The sequence below is a fragment of the Panthera tigris genome, chromosome B2 (genome assembly GCF_018350195.1).
Source record: "Panthera tigris isolate Pti1 chromosome B2, P.tigris_Pti1_mat1.1, whole genome shotgun sequence".
Lineage (NCBI taxonomy): Eukaryota > Metazoa > Chordata > Mammalia > Carnivora > Felidae > Panthera > Panthera tigris.
The window spans coordinates 117,130,699-117,154,221 of NC_056664.1; positions in this window are offsets into that span (position 1 = coordinate 117,130,699).

A 23,523-nucleotide genomic window follows, 5' to 3' on the forward strand; every position below is an offset into this window, starting at 1 on the left:
AGTGTCAACAGCAAATAGCACAGATATTTTTTGAACAGCTGTTTGTTGACCTAGATACAATATTTATATGGCTTATGAGTTTCTCCAGAAGAATCGGACCCTATCATAACCTACAGAAATTTGTTACTCTTTAATGATTCATCGTTTTTTTCTAGAAATATTTTTTGAATGAGGATACCTTTGAGAAGGAGTGACAATAAGTGCCCAATAACAAATTTAAATGTCTCTAATAAGTTTCCAATGAGAAATTTAAATGTGGCTCAAGTTTGATTTTCTTAATTCACATTTAAATCTTTTCTGCGGAAGAGCATGCGAACTCACAATAATGCCAAATATTATCACAGCCCTCCCTGTCTCCTTCAGGACTTACATGTGACGTTTATTTGATGGTTGGAATTATTGTTAAGTCAGGGCAAAAAGCAAAATCACGTAATTCTCCTCAGGCCATTTTGCTGGGACCAGTATCCTGCAAAGGTCACCTTTAGCATTCTGCAAGGCTCAGCAGAAGCTCACTGTCCTGGGAGGGCCTGCACAGGGCACAGTCCCTCATGCTCCTGTCCACGGGCATCTCGTTGAGTTGATTTGTGAACGAATGCACAGCTCTGTTAGAGTTAACACACTGTGTTGTAACCATCGTTTTAGATCCCGGATGCCACAAAGACTATGAGCTACTTATCACAGGGATATGGCCCATTTATGTTTGGAGCATCTTGACTGGAATAGATGTGCTAAACAGAATTTGAAGGAATGAAATAAGGCCTTTTATTGTGCTTGCACATAGTCTCATATCTTTTATTTAATGCTTTGTGAAAGCTGGTAGGGACCGAATGTTTGTGTGCCTCCCAAGGTTCCCATGTTGAAGCCCTAACTCTCGATACGACAGTATTTGGAGACGCGGAACCTTAAGGAGGTAATTAGTTTTAGATGAGTTCATGAGAATGGAGTTCCCATATGGGATTGTCTTTATAAGAAGAGAAAGAGACCAGAGCTTCCTCTCTCTGGTATGAGAGGACACAACAAGATGGTGGCTGTTGGCAAGCCCAGAAGAGGGTTCTTACCAGCACCTGACCATGCCAGCACTCTGGGCTCAGACTTCCAACCTCCAGAACCTTGAGAAATAAAATTCTGTTGTTGAAACCACCCAGTACATGGTATTTTGTGATGGCAGACTAAAACAAAAACCCATTTTAAAAAAAATTTAGGCCAAATTATTTGTTTAAAAATTGCGATATTGGGTCATCTTAAAGAAATGGAGAAAAGATGGATAATTCAATAAGTTGTTTAAGACAACTGGTTAGTCATTTAAGGAAAAACATGAGTCCTTGCCTTACTTTCTATGCCAAAATAAATTCTAGATGAAGGAAATATTTCAATATGAGAAGGAAATAAAATAAATGAGAGAAAGAGGGAAGGAGGGATGGAAAGAGAAAGAGAGGGAGGTGTGTGCCATTGGAGACTCAGAGACCAACAATGGTAAATGTGTTTACACTTTGGAGACAGATAAGGCCTTTTGTGTATGCTGTAGAACCCAGAAATTATAAAGGAAGATTTACCCACATAAATTTAAAAAAAAAAAAAAACAAAACACTGATTCCAAGAATAGGACCATTCACAAAGTTTTTAAAAAATGTAATTTAATTAAAAATAACAAGGATATGGAAAGATGTCGAATGTCATTAAAAATAAAGCAAATGCAAACTAAAACCACAGTATGTCATTTTCACCTATCAGGCTGACAAAGATTAATTGCTAGTGCCCCCTTACTTGTTAGGAAATGGAACAATGGGCTTTTCATAAACATTTTTTTTTTTTTGTAGTGTTTATTTATCTTTGAGAGACAGAGCCTGAGTGGAGGAGGGGCAGAGACAGAGGAGGAGACACAGAACTGCCAAAGCAGGCTCCAGGCTCTGAGCTGTCAGCACAGAGCTCAACACCGGGCTCCAACCCACAAACCGTGAGATCGTGATCTGAGCTGATGTTGGTCGCTTAACCGACTGAGCCACTCAGGTGCCCCTTAAACTTTTAATAGAGTACAGATTCTTGGAAGCATTAGGATGACACCTGAAATGCCTCCCAAACTTTTAAGTGCCACTCACTTTGATACTGAAATTCTACTAGAAATTTATGTTTCATTATTCACACACATAAATGGATGTCCATTAGTAAAAGATAGGTTTCCAAACTGTGGTAAAATAATAGTATGAATGTACTTATGCAAACAGAAATATGTATTCTTTTGCAAATATGTATTCTTACGCAAATAGAAAAGTATATATGGACGGATGTATTATACATGTCAAATTTACTACAGTCAATGGGATTTGAGAGTAGAGATGTGAAATTTTACATTTTATTTTATATACTTTGGTACCATTTAGCTTTTGTTAAAAGCCATAATTTGGTACAACTTTTATAATAAAAAATTAATTAAAACTATAAGGAGAATATGCCAACCTACAGTTCTGGGGAAATTAACATAAGTATGCGATTGCTAAGTTATACAAAATTATAGTAAAATATCAAAAAGAGAATTAATCCAAAATAAAATAATTTCAAAAATAAAGAGCTTAAAAGAAAAGTGTTCAGGAAACAAGTAGCATGTGTCAGGAAGTTGACAAGTCTCATCTATAATGCAGGTTCAGAAGCACGGAAGCCTGGGTCATACCTATCACTCAACCTCCCTTTTAATCAAGAAAAAGCTGGTGTGTGATATGCAGCAAATGAATGAGTGTGCAAATCAATAGGAGAGTATGAATGTGTTTATTCTTATACAAATAGAAAAGTATATATGGATGGATGTATTCACCCACCTCCTAAAGGGGTGGGTAGGTGGGTAGGGTTGGAGGGAGAAGAGTTTCAGAAGGGAGAAAAATCATTTCCGAGTTTAAATGAGCTCAAATACAGGCTATGACCTTCAGTAAAGACTTTCAAGACTAGATTCTTTGCCTCGGAAAATAAACCAATCCCCTGTATTTTCTTATTTTAACATTTAGACTCTATAAGTAAGCAACAGATATATTTACACTTGTATTGTCTGCAAGGGGATGATGATCGAATTTGATGCTGAATTGGACCAAATATCCCAAATGGAATTTCCCACATCAGCTGTAAAACTGTAACATTTCATACAGTCATACGTATTCTGTTTTCACCTTGAACAGCTGTCCCACAAGTAAAGGTTTTTTATTCCAAGCCTGGGAAAACCTGTATTTCGTTTGAAATCATAATGTGTCCCATGAAAAGAAGAGTTACATGTCTGACACAGTTGGTTTCGGATTATCTCCACCTTTCTCAAATAAAGGTGCCCTCTAAATAGTGATTCTTTTTTTACGAAGCTCCCTCCTCTTCTCTTGAAGGAGGAGAAATATAAAATATTACAGCTGTCTTGTCTTCAAAGACCAGATATAATGGAAAATTGCTAGTAGCGATCGAAATGAACCGACCTCAGGATCAGAACAAAGTTCTTTATTACAGGTGAACACAATCAAGTACCTTCTGATTCCTAAAGTTCCATTTTGATTCTTTCTCCTTTTCTCTCCTTTCCTCCTCTCAAGTCTCCTCACAGCCACAGGCTACCTTTTCTCTGTATATTACACCACACACGTATACACATGTGCACACATACAATATTTAGTAAAAACATCTGACACTTTATTATGGTTCCTCAAAATCTATCTGTGGGGAATAAGTTCAGGAATTCCCTGAGCTGGCACCAATGGGTTAACAAGGTTTAGGATGAAAGCATCTGAGATTAGGTAAACAGGGCAGAAGTGCCCCAACAAGGTACAATAGCAGAAAGCTGCTTTCACAGGAGGGAAGGACCAGAATTGGTAAACAAGGCTATAGACAGCAGCAGGAAGAAGTTGCCCTGGGGAGAGCTAATTAGCAAAAGAAAGGAGCCTTGCTAACCCTGAGGTAGTAAGCTCAGTCTTATCCCCTAGGCTAGCTAAGATAAACAGACCCTCAGCCTCCTGCCTACCATAAACAACCATCAGCCCCCAGGGGTTTTGTATTGACCCCTAACACCTTCCAAACACCCTTTCTTTCACACAAGAGTTAATGTTCACGGTTTCATTGTCTCTTTAGCAAGTCCGTCACCATGTTTGTAAGCATAAAAACAGAGCAGGGACCCTTACTCGGGGCTGTTATCTCCTCTTGGACATTAGCATCTCTCACATTTTAATTCTGTGTCCCCTCTCTTGAGAGAACTCCAGACCCAGAATCTATGACACTATCTAGCAAATAATGTGTTCCTAATAATACAGTAGTAAAACTTCTGGATGAATCTACCGTATAAATGAAATAGTGGTTTTGGGCATCTGCAGAAGGAATCCTGGGCCCGGAGTAGCAAAATTTCCCAGGCCATGAGATTCAGTATTGCTTAATCCCATAAATGCCACTCACTGAGTTGCAAGCTACAACTGTCAAAACATAAAAGGAAAGTTCACCTGCCATACGTTGGATACATGTAACGTAGAGACGATCATTCCTGACTTAAGCATCTTCATGGCTACATGGGGCACAGAGCCGAAAAGATCAAGTTCTTGAAATGCTCACTAACGTCATGCAAATGTGAAGTAGGGTAACAGTGTCATATCAGGTCCAGAGATTCTCTGTATTGTCACATCAGCTTTACAATGAGCTCCTGCTGCTGAAGATAGTTGCAGGATGTGATTCAAGTCTGGAGGTCGACCTATATACCCGTGGTGGGTTGCTCACCAGTACAGCCCCATGGATAACCGAAAAGTTTCAAAGTGATCATACAGTGTGGCCCTGCCACTTTCATTTACCCCTCAATGCTCTTTGCATTCTGCTCCGTGCCTAATCACCTGAAATAGCTTTTTAGATAATAAGCTTTTTAGGTGTTTAGATAATTAGTAAATAATCATCTTTATTACTAAATAAGAAACTATTATTCCTTCAATCAAAATAACAACGTGTGACAGTGTATACAGGCAAGTAAATGTACATGTATACACAGCAGATAATTTGGAAGAAATCACCCTAAAAAAGTGGTATCTCTGGGTGATATCTTTGTTGATGGTTTTTTTTTTTTTTTGAGCTTTCTAATTTTTCTGCAGACATGTTTTACTTGAGTAAGAATAACAAACAATCCAATTAACTGGTGAAGACTCTTTTAAACATCTTTGTGTTAATCATAGATGCTTCCTAATTTATTCTGGTACTTTCAACTGTGGAGTGCTGACATTTATTACGCTTTCCAAAATGCATACTGAACTCTAGGAAAAGACAATGTTGGCTTTAATGATTTGTTTTCAATTACTTCTTTAAAAAGAATTTGATGATGTGCTCTGGACATACAAAGATATGTGAAATTGGAAAGCTGTGGACTGCTTATGGGGGAATGAGACAGAAGTTAACAGCACACTTTATTAGAAAAAAAGAAATGAGGCTGCACATTTTTGTAACTATTTATATTACCAAACAGGGTAAGATAAATTCTCATGTGCCAATGACCTGAACAAAACAAGAAGTTCTTCCTTCACAGTGAAAAGAGAAACAGCTTAGGAATACAGTGAAGTCAAAAGAATAAGTTACGTACATACAGCATCATTTTTCTCTTGGGTGTGTTAGTCTGAATGTTTGATCTTTAGTTGAGATATACAGGAAAAGAGAGTCCAATTACTTTCTAAATGTCAACTAGGACTCTCTGGACTGAGTGCCAGTTCTGCTAGTGAGAGAAGTACTTCTTGGTGATGGAGGCTTCATACACTGGACTAGGAATCTTGTAAACTCTGTGACCCATGTGGGTAGAGCAAAGGTGCCAGTGAGTCCCTGTAGGTAGAATGGATGAGATGCGAAAGCAGAAGCCAATACTGTGCAGAGTCACTCCTACCAAATTAGAGGTAACTTATTCACAGCCCTGATATTATTTTGATGGTTCCCCTGAAAACTGTGACTTATTTGGAGTAAAACATCACATGCATTTTGCTTTATACGGAGTCGTGTTTTCAAATGGTCATCTTACTCTGCCAGGAAACACATTGGGGAAATTGATCAGAAAGTCCCCAACATCGCTTCTCTCCACAACCATACTTTGCACAGTGATAACTGAAAGAAATCAATGAAACACTGAAGTAAAAACAGTTAAGTTATGTACCCTGACCTACTCCTTATAGTTGGAACACATGAAAAGTGAATTCCAAATCTCTGTCTCACACGCCTGGCTTTTTGGCTAACTTTTTGTTGTGAATTAAAACCCCCATGCCAAAAAAAAATTACACGTACAATACTTTGATTTAATGCAAAGGAAACATCTTAACTAATAATCTGGTGAAGAAATAGAATATCATCTGTCATTCAGAAGCCGACGCATGGTCCCTCCTATGGCTGCTCCCTCTTTTCTGCCTCCTCAAAGGTAACCACTATCTTGACATTTAAGTTCATCATTTGCTTTCAGTGTATGAAATATGATTTCATACATTCCTAAACACACAGTTTAAGTTTGCCTGTTTTTGAGCTAGATGTACGTGAAATCACAGAATCTGTCTCCTTTCATGCCTGGATTCCTTTGCTCAACGTTCCATGTTGACACTCATATGATGCAAGGAGCTATGGTTCTTTCAGTTCCATTGCTTACTTGTACTTTCTCCTATGATTATACCACAAATTTATTTTTCCATGCAAGTGCTGATTAACTTTCCAAACAACATTGCTAGGAATATTTTTGTAGGTGTCTTGCTATACATGAGCACACATTTCTAGAGGTGGAAATGCTGGTTACAGAGTATGTACACCTTCATCCATAACTCATCATGCTAAACTGTTTTCCGGGGTTCCCCTTTTCACCCCCAAGAACGGTGTATGGGAGTCCCCAGGGCTCTATATCCTCACTCACATTTGATATTGTAGTATCTGCAATATTGTGGTGTTATTATGTAATGAGAATGTAGTATTCTTAAAATGTTATATAGGTGGCCAGGGAGCCTGGGTGGCTCAGGCGGTTAAGCATCTGACTCTTGATCTCAGCTGGAGCCTGCTTGGGATTCTCTCCCTCTCCCTCTCTCTCTCTCTAAAAATAAATAAATAAACTTAAAAAAAAGATTTTCTGTAAGTGGTCATAAGGTACCAACTTCCAGTTGTAAGATAAATACATTTTCTGGGGATATAATATATAGCATGGTGACTATAGTTAACAATAGTTACTGAGAGAGTAACTCTTTTTCTTAAAATTTTTTTTTAACGTTTATTTATTTTTGAGACAGAGCATGAACGGCGGAGGGGCAGAGAGAGAGGGAGACACAGAATCCGAAGCAGGCTCCTGGCTCTGAGCCGTCAGCACAGAGCCCGACGCGGGGCTCGAATGCACGGACCACGAGATCGTGACCTGAGCTGAAGTCCAACGCTTAACCGACTGAGCCACCCAGGTGCCCCGAGAGTAACTCTTAAAAGTCCTCATCACAAGCACTGGGTGTTGTATGGAACCTGATCTGACAATAAATTATATATTTTTTAAAAAAGTCTTCATCACAAGAAAAAAAATTGTAACCATGTGAAGAATCTTAACTAAACTTATTGCGGTAATCATTTTGCAATACATACATATATCAAATCGTTATTTTGTACATCTTTACCACAGTGTTATATGTCAATTATAGCTCAATAAAGCTGAGGGGGAAATGTTCTGAATAACAGGGCTTTGTTAGTTATCCACGCTGCCCATATCTTTACCCACTCTGTAGCTTGCTTTTTCATTCCCTTCATTGGGTCTTCGAGGAACCAAGGATATTAATTTTATTGTAGTAAAGTTTATTGATCACTTCTTTTATGGTGAGCATTTTTTGTATCCTGTTTAAAAAATCTACTCCTACCCTTATATAATGAAGATTTAGTCATATATTATCTTCTGGAAGATTTGTTATTCACTTTTCATATTTAGATGTACAATATACATAAAATCGATTTTTGTTTATGATTTGAAATAGGGCAAAATTTCTCTTTTTCCCATATGAGTAAATTTCTCCCAGTACCATTTATTGAAAAGATTGTTCATTTTTAACCTCTATTCGATGCCCTGTATTAGTTTCCTTTCTCAACAAAGAAGGACACAGACTCTATCTTAGGCTATTGGCATTCTCACTCATGCTACAAATGCATAGCTTTGAAAAAGTAGTAGGAATGTTTAGATTTAAGAGCAAATGAATTTGTGTATGTGTCCATCCCCACCTTTCTATGTCTATACTTCTACCACCTTCACAGAGAGGTCTGTCATCCTGTATTTTTGGTAACAGCCTCCCCTCCTACTAAGTGTCATGTGTGTTCACTGTGGAGCAGTGAATGAAATTTCTTGTTGTCAGAGACGTTGAGCACAGCTGGGTTCGACTTGCCTAGCAACGGGGTTCTAATGTGACTTTTTTATTTTGTAAAATTCATGCCTCTAAAATACTTCGTGACATTTGGAAACCTTGTGTCTGTCTTACTGTGAACCATATGATGAACACCATATGCTGGCAGATGAGAATAGAAGCTATTATGAATTGAAATATATTGAGTCTAAGGCAAAACTGGTATGGAATATAAAATGTTCATTTTACACTCTCAGGTAGGTAATAATTTGAGTAATATTTGCCCTTAGAAGAGCAAAAACCAGTTTTGTTGTGCTCACCATAAAAGAAGAAGTATAAATAGAGAGTTCATGATAAAAGGTTTGAAATAATCTTTCCTTGTTTGAGTTTTGCCTACTTGACCTTCTAAAACTTCTCATATCCTGTGCATTTACTCCATCTTGTATTGTGTATCTTTCATTCGGCCTTAATCTTGAAAACAAACCCAGGGAAGGAGTCTTGATGTGTGTTTATTTGCTCTCATGCTTCTGGCTCTTGGTTCTGTTCTGATTCATTTGGAGACTTCATAGCCTTTAGGTATTTGCCTTTTCAAATTTCAAATTTTTCTTACTTTGTTTTTTCTTCAGCATTTCCAGGCTCTTTTGGAATGCTTTTATTTCTAGAAATCAAAACCTAATATTCTTCAATCAGTCAGCTTAAGTTAATGCTTCCAAAATTATTCTATATTCTATCAAAAGCTATAATTCATTTACAGGAACCCATTTAATTCTTAACGAAGGCAAAAAGTCAGCAGAAAGAGAAGATATGATAGAAATGCAAAAAAAGAAGAACAGGGAAGAGAAAGTGTTTGGTAATAGACGGGTCTGGCCAATGAAAATGTGCCACTAAATCATATTGGATTTTTAAGGTCTATCACTAAATATTCTTAAGAATCTGCTGATATTAACTTTGCGTTGGTATACACACATGTGTATGCATATGACATATTACTGATTATCTAACAATTTGATAATATAAAAATCTATTGCATGTAATTTTGTGCTAGACAACATATTGCTACTTGTATTAGATACATACTTTGTATTTTATGTTATTGAAGAGACCCCCAGTTTTGAAATAAAAAGACCCTAACTGTTTAATCCTATTTTATGAGTATCATAATACACATTTAGATTTATGACACATTCTATTTCTTTGATTACTGCCTTTCAATGAAATCTATTAATCTTCTTCTCAGCCTGAGAATCCACAGATACATGCAAACTTAATGAGCTATTCTTTGCAACAGCATTTTTTTAAATGTTTTATTTATATTTGAGAGCAAGAGAGACAGAGCACGAGTGGGGGAGGGGAGAGAGAGCAAGGGAGACACAGAATTCAAAACAGGCTCCAGGGATGGGGCGCCTGGGTGGCGCAGTCGGTTAAGCGTCCGACTTCAGCCAGGTCACGATCTCGCGGTCCGTGAGTTCGAGCCCCGCGTCAGGCTCTGGGCCGATGGCTCGGAGCCTGGAGCCTGTTTCCGATTCTGTGTCTCCCTCTCTCTCTGCCCCTCCCCCGTTCATGCTATGTCTCTCTCTGTCCCAAAAAAAATTAAAAAACGTTGAAAAAAAAAAATTAAAAAAAAAAAAAAAAAAAAAAAAACCAGGCTCCAGGCTCTGAGCTGTCAGCACAGAGCCCAAGGCGGGGCTCGAACTCACAGACCGCAACATCATGACCTGACCCAACTGTCTTCTAAATATGAGGACACAGCCACAGATATTTTGCCACTGGCCTAGTAAGTTCCAGAAGCAGTTTATTTGGCCCCCAAATCTGCTCCATCTACTGAGGTGTAATTACTCAACTTTACAGGAAAACACAAAGAGAAAGAAAAACGTGACCATGAATGATCCTAACGGCAGAAGGAACACCATTTCTAATATCTGACTCAGGTTGTAAAGAAGTTTAATTTGTGCATAATCACCCAGTGTTGAGGCTAATCTAATTGATCAGTACAGATTTATGCTTCTAGAAGCAAAACACAACTATGGTAAAAAATAACGTAGGTTTTAAACTGACCATGTGCTTTTTTAAGGCACTGTGTAACTAAAGTCTACAAACCCCAATGCTTGTATCTTTCCTCTGCCTCTTCAGATCTACCTTTCCGTCTCCCCTTCTTTGTGTTCGTCCCCATGCAGACTGAGCTGTATGAACCATATCAACAGACTCCCACAATTTCTAGCTTCTGTTGGGGTTCATCAATGACAAGCACTAGCAGGAAATTGCAGAAGAGGAGGACAATGAGGCCAGGGTATTTATTATTCTGACTCCCTCCCTGTAACAGCACCTCGGCTGGTTGTATTCCTTGGTGGAAAGTCACTGTTCCTTCCTTACAAGGCTTCTCTCCATGACTCTCCTTTTGGTTTCTAGTAATCCCACTGTCCCTTTATCCCTTCCAGCCATATTTTGTCAGGGTCATAAGCAAAAGGCCTCTTTATTTTATTTATTGTCATGCTTTAACGAGTCACATGTGCTTTCAGTGACATTTCTCTATTAACCGAAAGAACTAGACGTTTGTTGCTTGAGCAGACTGGATGAAGGTATTTCCTGAAAAGCTGTGAGATAATGGTTCTTATGTTTATTCCAGCATGGAATTGCCATCGTTACCTCCAAGACAGTGAATTACAAGGAACTTGAATGCCACTCACTGGCTTTAAAATGTGCCTACTCCAGCAACCTTTTTGAACTCAGCTGGAGCAACTTCTTACTAGAGATGTTGGCAGATACAAGGGAAACAAAAGCAAAAATGAACTACTGGGACCTCATCAAGATACAAAGCTTCTGCACAGTGTAGGAAACCATCAACAAAACTAAAAGGCAGCCTATAGAATGGGATAAGATATTTGCAAATGACGTATCTGGTAAAGGGTTAGTATCAAAATCTATAAAGAACTTATCAAACAAGACAAATAATCCAGTGAAGAAATGGGAAGAAGACATGAATAGATATTTTTCCAAAGAAGACATCCAGATGACCAACAGACAGAAGATGCTCAACATCACTCATCATCAGGGAAATACAATTCAAAACTACAATGAGATATCATCTCACACCTGTCCGAATGGCTAAAGTTAACAACACAAGAAACAACAGGTGTTGGCAAAGATGTGGAGAAAGGGGAAAACTTTTGTTGTTGGTGGGAATGTAAACTGGTGCAGCCACACTGGAGAACAGTACGGAGGTTCCTCAAAAAATTAAAAATAGAACTACTCTACGACCCAGCAATTGCATTAGTAGGTATTTACCCAAAGGATAAAAAATACAGATTCAAAGAAGTATATGCAGCTGATATTTATAGCAACCTTATCAGCAATAGCCAAACTATGGAGAGAGCCCAAATGTCTACCGAATGATAAATGGATAAAGAAGATGTAGCTATCAAAAAGAATGAAATCTTGCCATTTACAACGACATAGATGGAGTCATATGAGCTATAGTGTATGATGCTAAGTGAAATAAGTCAATAGAAGAAACAAATACCAAGTGATTTCACTTATATGTAGAATTTAAGAAACAAAACAGATGAACATATGGGAAGGAGAAAAAGAGAGGGAGGAAACAAATCTTAAAAAACTCTTAAAGATAGAGAATAAACAGGGTTGGTGGAGGGAGGTGGGTGGGGGATGGGTTAGATGGGTGATGGGTATTAAGGAGGGCACTTGTTGTGATGAGCACTGAGTATTGTTTGTAAGTGAAGAATCACTGAATTCTACTCCTGAAACTAACACTGTGCTTAATGTTAACTTATCAGAACTTAAATAAAAAATTGAAAAGAAAAAAAAATGTGCCTACTCATTAGTGGCTGAGTATAAGGAATATCTTTTTTTTTTTTTTAATTTTTTTTCAACGTTTTTTATTTATTTTTGGGACAGAGAGAGACAGAGCATGAACGGGGGAGGGGCAGAGAGGGAGACACAGAATCGGAAACAGGCTCCAGGCTCCGAGCCATCAGCCCAGAGCCTGACGCGGGGCTCGAACTCACAGACCACAAGATCGTGACCTGGCTGAAGTCGGACGCTTAACCGACTGCGCCACCCAGGCGCCCCAAGGAATATCTTAATCTGAGATGTAATGCACATGATTAATAATAAGAGGCCACATGTATCTGGTGTTTATAAAGTGGTTGGGATTCTCTCTCTCTCTCTCTTGCTGCCCCTCTCCCCCACTCATGCTCTCTCCCTCTCTCTCTCTAAAATAAAAAATGAATCAATAAAATAAGGGCTTTTTGTCTAAGGAAAATTCCCAATGGTTCTTGGGCCCCACCGTGCAGTAACTCAGACCCCTAGTAGGCTTATTTCTTCAGCATGAGACTGTTGGATGACCTTTAAGTGTTGGGAATGTCATAGAATACAAATCACATTCCCTGGGCAGTTGAGCACACATGGTGTCACTCAAAGGAGATGTCTGCTCAAACACAGGGAGCAGTTTGGAGGCCAGGGGCCATGCTGCAATGGCATTTGATTAATGGACTCCTCAGAAACTCTCAAAACACAAAAGGTAAATAAGGACTCAAAACACAATTTCTCTTTTTCCCCATGTGTATCTCTGTGTCCTCTCCTTATACGGACAGTAGGGGAACTTAGGACCCACCCTAATTCAGTATGACCTCATCTTAACTAGTCAGATCTGCAAAGGCCTTATTTATGTATTTCCAAATCAGATCACATTCTGAGGCTCCAAGTGAACATGAATTTGGGGAGGACAGTACTCAACCCACTATAAATATTAATAGTAGCTATAGTCAATTTGCTACAAACAACAGGAGGGACTGTGATCTGAATTTTATATTGGAATCTCTGCTCTACAAGGATTCACAGCTCTATTTCTTCTCTCCTGATGGTGAGGACATGGTCACATGTGCGCTGCTTGACTTGGTTTTCCAAAGAGCACCTTTTCACTGCTTTAAATACCTATAATGGCAAGTGACTTAGTTGGTTTCTGTAGGTAGTCTATTTACTCAATTAAAGTAGACTATCATTGAGTCAAAGGCTCATCTAATTAGCTGGAATGATAAATCAAACCCAAGTAATTTGGTTGTTCTCAATGACACGGCTCTTTTTTAAGGTCACTACCAAGGTGTATGCAATTAGCAGCTTGTCTCCCTGAAGGAATAATCCGGCCAGACTAAATTGTTCCGTAGTGGGAGAAGTAACTTGGCAACAATCAGCTGTTTTGTAATAATAAACACCCTTGCTGTTATCCTCCCTTTTTTGCAGCCTAAATTACTTTCTCTTTCTCTCTTTTCTCCTTTTGGTTTTCTTTTCGCCCTTAAACAGTTGTTTGATTCAAAAAAATTTGTTGTTTTATCCCATTTATTTTAGTCACATATTTGAAACATCCATCAACATTATATCTTTAAGCCTTTTGCGGGGGGGGGGGGGCTTTATTGAAGTATATTTGAGAAAGTCAAGCATTTTTAAAATAAGAATTATTCTTCCCTCTCCCTGCCAGGCTCTAGCACCGTCTTCTCACAATATCCTCGTACATGCTTTCTCCTGAGGGACATACTGGAATCCCAGGGCATCAACCACCACTGATTCCCTCATGACTCACAGATGAACTCTGAAACCTGACGTCTCTCCCATGAAACAGATCCATCTTCCCTCATGCGCATGAAACAGCAGTAAGAGGCCAGGTACAAAGAAGAGCTAACCTGGATACGGTCAAGTGCTAAAATGTGATTCGAGGAAAGCCTTTACTCAAAGTACTCAAGACAGGGAGTAATTGTGGTTGGGGTTCTCAGAGTCAAAGTAAGGAAGAAGGTGTTAAGATAGGTTTACTGAGCTGATGTTACTTTTGCAGGTGGAAGAGAAGAAAGGACATTTCCGGCTGAAAAGGCACAAACAATGCAGTACAGTGGAAATAAGGGGGAGCCTGTGGAATTAGGAAGGAGACCATCCTGGCTGGCACAGAACACTCGTGTTAAAAGTTGGGAGGTACAGAGAGAGGAACCAAGATGGCAGAAGAGCGTGGAAGTTTTTTGTGTGTCTCACATCCATGAAATACAGCCAGACCAGCACTAAACAATCCTGCACACCTAGAAAACGGATTGGAGGATTAACACAACAATCTGCACAAACTGAACCACAGAATTCAGCAGGTACCCAGCACGGAGAGGTGAACGTGGGGAGCCAGAAGGCACAGGAAGGGAGGTGCTTTTGCAAGCGGAGAGGTGGAGACTGGGCGGGGGGAGAATAAGGGAAAAGCACCCCTCCCCAAAAGCAGCTAGAGAGAAAGTGGAAAATTGGAAACAGCCGCAGGGAGTAAACTAAAAAGGGAGAAGGGAGAAAGGAGAGGGTTTAACTTCCACAAAGACTGTAAACAAGGGGAGTGCAAAGGCTGCAACTCCACAGCCCGATACCTGGAGGTGCTCTGGTAGGAAGGGCGAATCCCCAGGAACAGAGTGGGGTCCGGGAGGTTCTCAGGCCACACGGGGAAAAGCGGTTCCACTGCTGGAAGGACACTTGGTAGACACTGTTGATTCCACCTGGTCCCAGCAGAGCCCGGAAAACGGCCACACTTGCTGGTGCTGGAACAAGGTCATTAAGGGTGAAGCCTGGTGCCAGATGTGTGTTGCGATTTTCCATAATCCCTGAAAAGCTGCTGCTACACTATCTCACGAACTTTTTCTGGGGCGGGCTGGCACCCGGCCGCAGTCTCGGGGCACCAGCAGCAGCAGGGTCCGGCAAGTGTTCCTGGGTGCAGCCGACATTTGGCCATTGCTCATTCGGCCATTGCTCGGTGAGACCATCCCGCAGTGGGACGGAGCAGGTCAAAGCCACTGTCCTTCGGAAGTAATGCGCCGGGGAAAACAGCCGCATCTGAGACAAAACTTGAGAGAGGTACTGCCTGGGGCCTGGTCACAGAGAATGAAAAAGCGGGGAGTGGACGAAAACTGAAGACAGAGGACAGGTGCTCGATTGCTGATCCGGGAGAACAGACCGGGTAGCTGAGTGGTGCCATTTTCACCGGTCCCGCCCATGGGTTTACGCACCTATGAGCGCCGCAACAATAGCAGCGCCATCTAGTGGAGAACGGAGCCGTTACACTGAGCCCCGCCCAACTGGGCCAACCTCACTCTTCATGGACACAAGTCTCACCGCCCACTTAGTTTATGGACTATAAAGCACTACATAGTCTGACTTCTAGGGGAAAATGAAGTAATTTTAGTCCTATTTCAATCTGTTAGCAGGTCGATGTACTCAATTTTCTTTTTTTTTTTCTCTTTTACACTAGTTTTCTTTTTCTTGAATACAGGAAGAGAAAAAATTCATTTTTATTTTCAATTTCTATTAAAAATATTTTTCTTTAATGTTTTCACTACATTTTTTGCTTTTATGTATTTTTTTTCGAATTCTAGTTTATTTCCATCATTTCATTTTAGTCTACTACAGTGTATTCACTTTTCAAATTTTCAAATGATTTCCTTTTTTCTCTTTTTTCTCTTTTTTGTTTTTTTCTTTATCTTGAATACAGAAAGAGAAAAAATACATTTTTATTTTTAATTTTTATTAAAAATATTTTCTTTAATTTTTTTCCTACTATATTCTTTACTCCTATGTAAATTTTTTCAAATTCTATTTTACTCCCATCATCTCATTTTAGTCTACTTCAGTGTATTCATTTTTTTCAAATTCTCAATTTCCTTTTTTTTTCCACCCTTTTTTTCCTCTAATCTGTCAAACCACTTTCAACACCCAGACTGAAACACATCTAGGATCTAACATCATTTATTCGATTTAATTTTGTTTGTGTGTGTTTAATTTTTAATTTTAATATTTTTTAATTTTAATTTTTTTAGTATTAATTTTTCTACCTCATTAATTCCTTTTCTCCCTTCAAAATGACAAAACGAAGGAATTCACCCCTAAAGAAAGAGCATGAAGAAACAGTATTTAACCAACACAGATACAAGCAAGATGTCTGAACCAGAATTAAGAATCATGATAATAAAAATACTAGTTGGCGTCAAAAATAGATTAGAATCATTTTCTACAGAGATAAAAGAAGTAAAAAAGGAATGAAATTAAAAATGTTATAACTTAGCTGCAATCACAGATGGATGCAGCGGCAGCAAGGATGGATGAGGCAGAACAGAGAATCAGTGATATAGAGGACAAACTTATAGAGAATAATGAAGCAGAAAAAAAGAGGGATATTAAGGCACAAGGGCACGATTTAAGAATTAGAGAAATCAGTGACTCATTAAAAAGGAACAACATCAGAATCACAGGGGTCCGAGAAGAGGAAGAGAGAGAAATAGGGGTAGAAGTGTTATGTGAGCAAATCATAGCAAAAAACTTTTCTTACCTGGGGAAAGACACAGACATCAAAATCCAGGAAGCACAGAGGACCCCCATTAGATTCAATAAAAACCAACCATCAACAAGGCATATCATAGTCAAATTCACAAAATACTCAGGCAAGGAGAGAATCATGAAAGCAGCAAGGGAAAAAAGTCCTTAACCTACAGGGAAGACAGATCAGGTTTGCAGCAGATCTATCCACAGAAACTTGGCAGGCCAGAAAGGAGTGGTGGGATATATTCAGAAAAATATATTCATTCAGAAAAATGAATCAGAAAAATATGCAGCCAAGAATTCTTTATCCAGCAAGGCTGTCATTCAAAATAGAAGGAGAAATTAAAAGTTTCCCAGACAAACAAAAATTAAAGGAGTTTGTGACCACTAAACCAGCCCTGCAAGAAATTTTAAGGGGGACTCTCTGAGGGGAGAAAAGATGAATATATATATATATATATATATATATATACACACACACACACACACACACACACACACACATAGACACACATATTTATTTATTTATTTATTTATTTATTTATTTATTTATTTATCAAAGGCAACAAAGATTAGAAAGGACCAGAGAACACCACCAGAAACTCCAACTCTACAAGCATCATAGTGGCAATAAATTCATATCTTTCAGTACTCACTCTAAACGTCAGTGGACTCAATGCTCCAATCAAAAGACATAGGTTAACAGAATGAATAAGAAAACAAGATCCATCTATATGCTGTTTACAAGAGACCCTCTTTAGATCTAAAGACATCTTCAGATTGAAAACAAGGGGATGGAGAACCATATATCATGCTAATTGTCAACAAAAGAAAGCCAGAGTAGCCATACATGTATCAGACAATCTAGACTTTAAAATAAAGACTGTATCAAGAGATGCAGAAGAGCATTATATCATAATCAAGGGGTCTATCCACCAAAAAGACCTAACAATTGTAAACATTTATGTGCCAAATGTGAAAGCACCCAAATACATAAATCAATCACAAACATAAACTCATTGATAGTAATACCATAATAGTAGGAGACTTCAACACCCCACTCACAACAATAGACAGATCATCTAATCAAAAAATCAACAAGGAAACAATGGTTTTGAACGACACACTGGACCCGATGGACTTAACAGATATATTCAGAACATTTCATCCTAAAGCAGCAGAATATACATTCTCTCCAGTGCACATAGAATGTTCTCCAGAATAGACCATATACTGGGACACAAATCAGACCTAAGTAAGTACAAAAAGATCAAGATCATACCGTGCATATCTTCAGACCACATCACTATGAAATTCGAAATCAACCACAAAAAAAATTTGGAAAGGTAACAAATACTTGGAGACTGAAGAACATCCTACTAAAGAATGAATGGGCTAACCAAGCAGTTAAAGAGGAAATTAAAAAGTATGTGGAAGTCAATGAAAATGATAACACCACAACCCAAAACCTCTGGGATGCAGCACAGGCAGTCATAAGAGGAAAGTATATAGCAATCCAGGCCTTCCTAAAGAAGGAAGAAAGATCTCATCTCAGATACACAGCATAACCTTACACCTTAAGGAGCTGGAAAAAGAACAGCAAATAAAACCCAAAATCAGCAGAAGACAGGAAATAATAAAGATTAGAGCAGACATTAATGCTATTAAAACCAAAAAGTAGAACAGATCAATAAAACCAGAAGCTGGTTCTTTGAAAGAATTAACAAAATTGATAAACCACTAGCCAGTTTGATCAAAGAGAAAAAGGAAATGACCCAAATAAATAAAATCAAGAATGAAAGAGGAGAGATCACAACCAACACAGCAGAAATAAAAACGATAATAAGAAAATATTATGAGCAATTATATGCCAATAAAATGGGCAATCTGGAAGAAATGGACAAATTCCTAGAAACATATACACTACCAAAACTGAAACAGGAAGAAATAGAAAATTTGAACAGACCCATAACCAGTGAGGAAATCAAATTAGTAATCAAAAATCTGCCAAAAAAAAAAAAAAAAAAACAAAACACAAGAGTCCAGGGCCAGATGGCTTTCTAGGGGAATTCTACTAAACATTTAAGAAAGAGTTAACACCTATTCTCCTGAAGCTGTTCCAAAAAATAGAAATGGAAGGAAAACTTCCAAACTCTTTCTATGAAGCCAGCATTACCTTGATTCCAAAACCAGAGACCCCACTAAAAAGGAGAACTATAGACCAAATTCCCTGATGAACATGGATGCAAAAATCCTCAACAAGATATAAGCCAACTGGATCCAACAATACATTAAAAAAATTATTCACCACAACCAAGTTGGATTTATACCTGGGATGCAGGGCTGGTTCAATATCCACAAAACAATTAATATGATTCATCACATCAATAAAAGAAAGGACAAGAATCATATGATCCTCTCAATAGATGCAGAGAAAGCATTTGACAAAATACAGCATCCTTTCTTGATAAAAACCCTCAAGAAAGTAGGGACAGAAGGAACACACCTCGAGATCATAAAAGCCATATACGAATGACCCAACGCTAATATCATCCTCAATGGGGAAAAACTGAGAGCTTCCCCCTAAAGCCAGGAACAAGACAGGGATGTCCACTCTTGCCACTCTTATTCAACATAGTATTGGAAGTCTTAGCCTCTGCAATCAGACAACACAAAGAAATAAAAGTCATCCAAATCGGCCAGGAGGAGGTCAAATTTTCACTCTTCGCAGATGACATGATACTCTATATGGAAAACCCAAAAGATTCCACCAAAAAACTGCTAGAATTGATTCATGAATTCAGCAAAATTGCAGGATATAAAATCAGTGCACAGAAATCGGTTGCATTCCTACACACCAACAATGAAGTGACAGAAAGAGAAATCAAGGAATCGATCCCATTTACAGTTGCATAAAAAAACCATAAAATACTAGGAATAAATCTAACCAAAGACGTGAAAAATCTATACGCTGAAAGCTATAGAAAGCTTATGAAAGAAATTGAAGAAGACACAAAAAAATGGAAAAAGATTCCATGCTCCTGGATAGGAAGAACAAATAGTGTTAAAATGTCGATACTACCCAAAGCAATCTACGTATTCAATGCAATCCCTATCAAAATAACACCAGCATTATTCACAGAGCTAGAACAAATAATCCTAAAATTTGTACGGAACAAGAAAAGACCCGAATAGCCAAAGCAATCTTGAAAAAGAAAACCAAAGCAGGAGGCATCACAATCCCAGACTTCAAGCTATACTACAAAGCTGTAATCATCAAGACAGTAGGGTACTGGTACAAGAGCAGACACTCAGATCAATGGAACAGAATAGAGAACCCAGAAATGGACCCACAAACATATGGTCAACTAATCTTTGACAAAGCAGGAAAGAATATCCAATGGAATAAAGATAATCTCTTCAGCAGGTGGTGCTGGGAAAAGTGGACAGTGACATGCAGAAGAATGAACCTGGACCACTTTCTTACATTATACACAAAAATAAACTCAAAGTGGATGAAAGACCTCAATGTAAGACAGGAAGCCACCAAAATCGTCAAGGAGAAAGCAGGCGAAAACCTCTTTGATCTTGGCCACAGCAACGTCTTAACACGTCTCCAGAGGCAAGGGAAACAAAAGCAAAAATGAACTACTGGGACCTCATCAAAATAAAAAGCTTTTGCACAGCAAAGGAAACAATCAGCAAAACTAAAAGGCAACTGACAGAATGGGAGAAGATATTTGCAAATGACATATCAGATAAAGGGTTAGTATCCAAAATCTATAAAGAACTTACCAAACTCAACACCCAAAAAACAAATAATCCAGTGAAGAAATGGGCAAAAGACATGAATAGATACTTCTCCAGAGAAGACATCCAGATGGCCAACTGAAAAAATACTCAACATCACTCATCATCAGGGAAATACAAATCAAAACCACAATGAGATACCACTCACACCTGTCAGAATGGCTAACATTAACAACTCAGGCAACAACAGATGTTGGCGAGGATGTGGAGAAAGAGGATCTCTTTTGCACTGCTGGTGGGAATGCAAACTGGGGCAGCCACTCTGGAAAACAGTATGGAAGTTCCTCAAAAAATTAAAGATAGAACTATCCTATGACCCAGCAGTTGCACTAGTAGGTATTTATCCAAGGGATACAGATATACTGTTTCGAAGGGACACATGCACCCCAATGTTTATAGCAGCGCTATCAACAATAACCAAAGCTTGGAAAGAGCCCAAATGTCCATAAATGGATGAATGGATAAAGAAGATGTGATACACACACACACACACACACACACACACACACACACACACTGGAGTAGTACTCGGCAATCAGAAAGAATGAAATCTTGCCATTTGCAACTATGTGGATGGAACTAGAGGGTATTATGCTAAGTGAAATTAGTCAGAGAAAGACAAAAATCATATGACTTCATTCATATGAGGAATTTAAGAGAAAAAACAGATGAACATAAGGGAAGGGAAACAAAAATAATATAAAAACAAGGAGGGAGATGAAATAGAAGAGACATAAATATGAAGAACAAACTGATGGTTACTAAAGGAGTTGTGGAAGAGGAGATGGGCTAAATGGGTAAAGGGCACTAAGGAATCTACTCCTGAAATCATTGTTGCACTATATGCTAACTAATTTGGATGTAAATTTAAAAAACAAAAAATTAAATTAAAAAAAAAGTCAGGAGGTACAGCAATCAGAAAGAATGAAATCTTGCCATCTGCAACAATGTGGATGGAGCTAGAGGGTATTATGCTAAGCAAAATTAGTCAGAGAAAGACAAATATCATATGACTTCACTCACATGAGGACTTGAAGATACAAAACAGATGAACATAAAGGAAGGGAAGCAAAAATAATACATAAACAGGAAGAGGGACAAAACGACTCTTAAATACGGAGAATAAACAGAGGGTTACTGGAGGGATTGTGGGAAGGCGGATGGGCTAAATGGGTAAGGGACATTAAGGAATCTACTCCTGAAATCATTGTTGCACTATATGCTAACTAACTTGGATGTAAATTTAAAAAATAAATTAAATAACAATACCAAGCAAAAATAGTATAAAAACAAGCAGGGAGATGAAACATAAGAGACTCTTAAATATGGAGAACAAACAGAGGGTTACTGGAGGGGTTGTAGGAGGGAGGATGGGCTAAATGGGTAGGGGCATTAAGGAATCTACTCCTGAAATCATTGTTGCACTATATGCTAACTAACTTGGATGTAAATTAAAAAAAAAAAAAATTAATTAATTAAATAAAAATACCAAAAAAAAAAAAAAAAGTCAGGAGGTAAATCGTAGAGACAAAGACCAGATGATATGGTGGCATTTAATGCCAACGTAAAGAGTTTGAATGTCCTCTGTGAAAGTTCTGGAAGTCTCACTATGGAAGGTTGAACATAGTGTGTGAGGCAGATCAGCCTGGTGGTCAGATATAAGATGAATTGGGCTGTGAAAACTGGTCAGAGGGTGGCTGAGGCAATTAAAGCATGAAATGAGGAAGATATGGCAGGAATAAAGAAAGTATAAATCTAAAAGCTAATTCCCAAGAAGAATCAACACGTCTCCATGGCAGATTCAATGTAGACACAGAAGCAGGAGATAAGATAGAAATACAGTATGATGAAGAAGGAAGTGTGGAAACAAGGAGCGAATTCATTGTCAACCTTGTCACTGAAGAGCTATTTGAACTTGAATAAATATCTTAGCTTTCCTGAGTGTCCATAAAATGTGGGAATTAGACTGGATGACTCCTACGATTTCTTTCCACCTCAACTTTAAAGTTTAGTAGTGCCCAAGAGCAGGCTTAGATGTATCATGGTCTTTTCTGCACCTCCGCTCACTTACTCCAAATGGAAATATCTTCCTTATTGGGGTGTGCAGATTAGTTAACTTTGAAATGAAGCACAGGGTAAGTGATTTACTTCAGAAGCATATCCATAAACATCTTTCTGTGCCCCATATTCATCTTTTATTCAGCAACTCTGGCATTTTGATAGTGAGTTAGGGGAGGACAAGAAAGGAACACATTCTGCAAATGTATGTTTGGTGATTGATCTGTTTTGCAAGCAAATTCTTAAATGTAAATCCTCATGAGACATGCACATGTATATGTAAAGAGGTTAAAGAATACTGATTAAATTTATTTAACTGTCATAATTTAAATCTCCAAATATATGGTGCCCTTAAGAAGCTATACCCATGGTCCAAAGTCTATATCATGACACTTGAAGGCTCTTACAAACTGATCCTTAAAAATTTGTCTCCTCTTTGGCTCACTTCAAAGTGAGCCATATGCAGATCTTCCTCAATTTGCAATGGGGTTATGTCCTGATAAACCCACTATAGGTTGAAAATATCCTAATTCAAAAGTTCACTTAATACACCTAACCTAATAACGTCATAGCATAGCCTTGCCTACCTTAAATATGCTCAGAACACTTATATTAGTCTATAGTTGGGCGAAATCACCTAACACAATGCCTGTTTTATAGTAAAATGTTGAATATCTTATGTAATTTATTGAACAGTACATTGAAAGTGAACAACAGAATGGTTGCTAGATACAGAATGCTTGTAAGTGTATTGGTCGTTTACACTCGTGATCGTGAGGCTGACGGGGAGCCGTATCACAAAAAAGCAACATACTGCATATCACTAACCCAGGAAAAGATCAAAATTCAAAATTCGAAGTACGGTTTCTACTAAAAGGACATCACTTTCACACCATCATAAAATTGAAAAATCCTAGGTAGAATCATCATAAGTCGGGGACCGTTTGTCTTAACATACAGATCTGTAGGTCAGAAGTCTGACACAGCACTAAGTCAGGAAGCAGGCAGGACC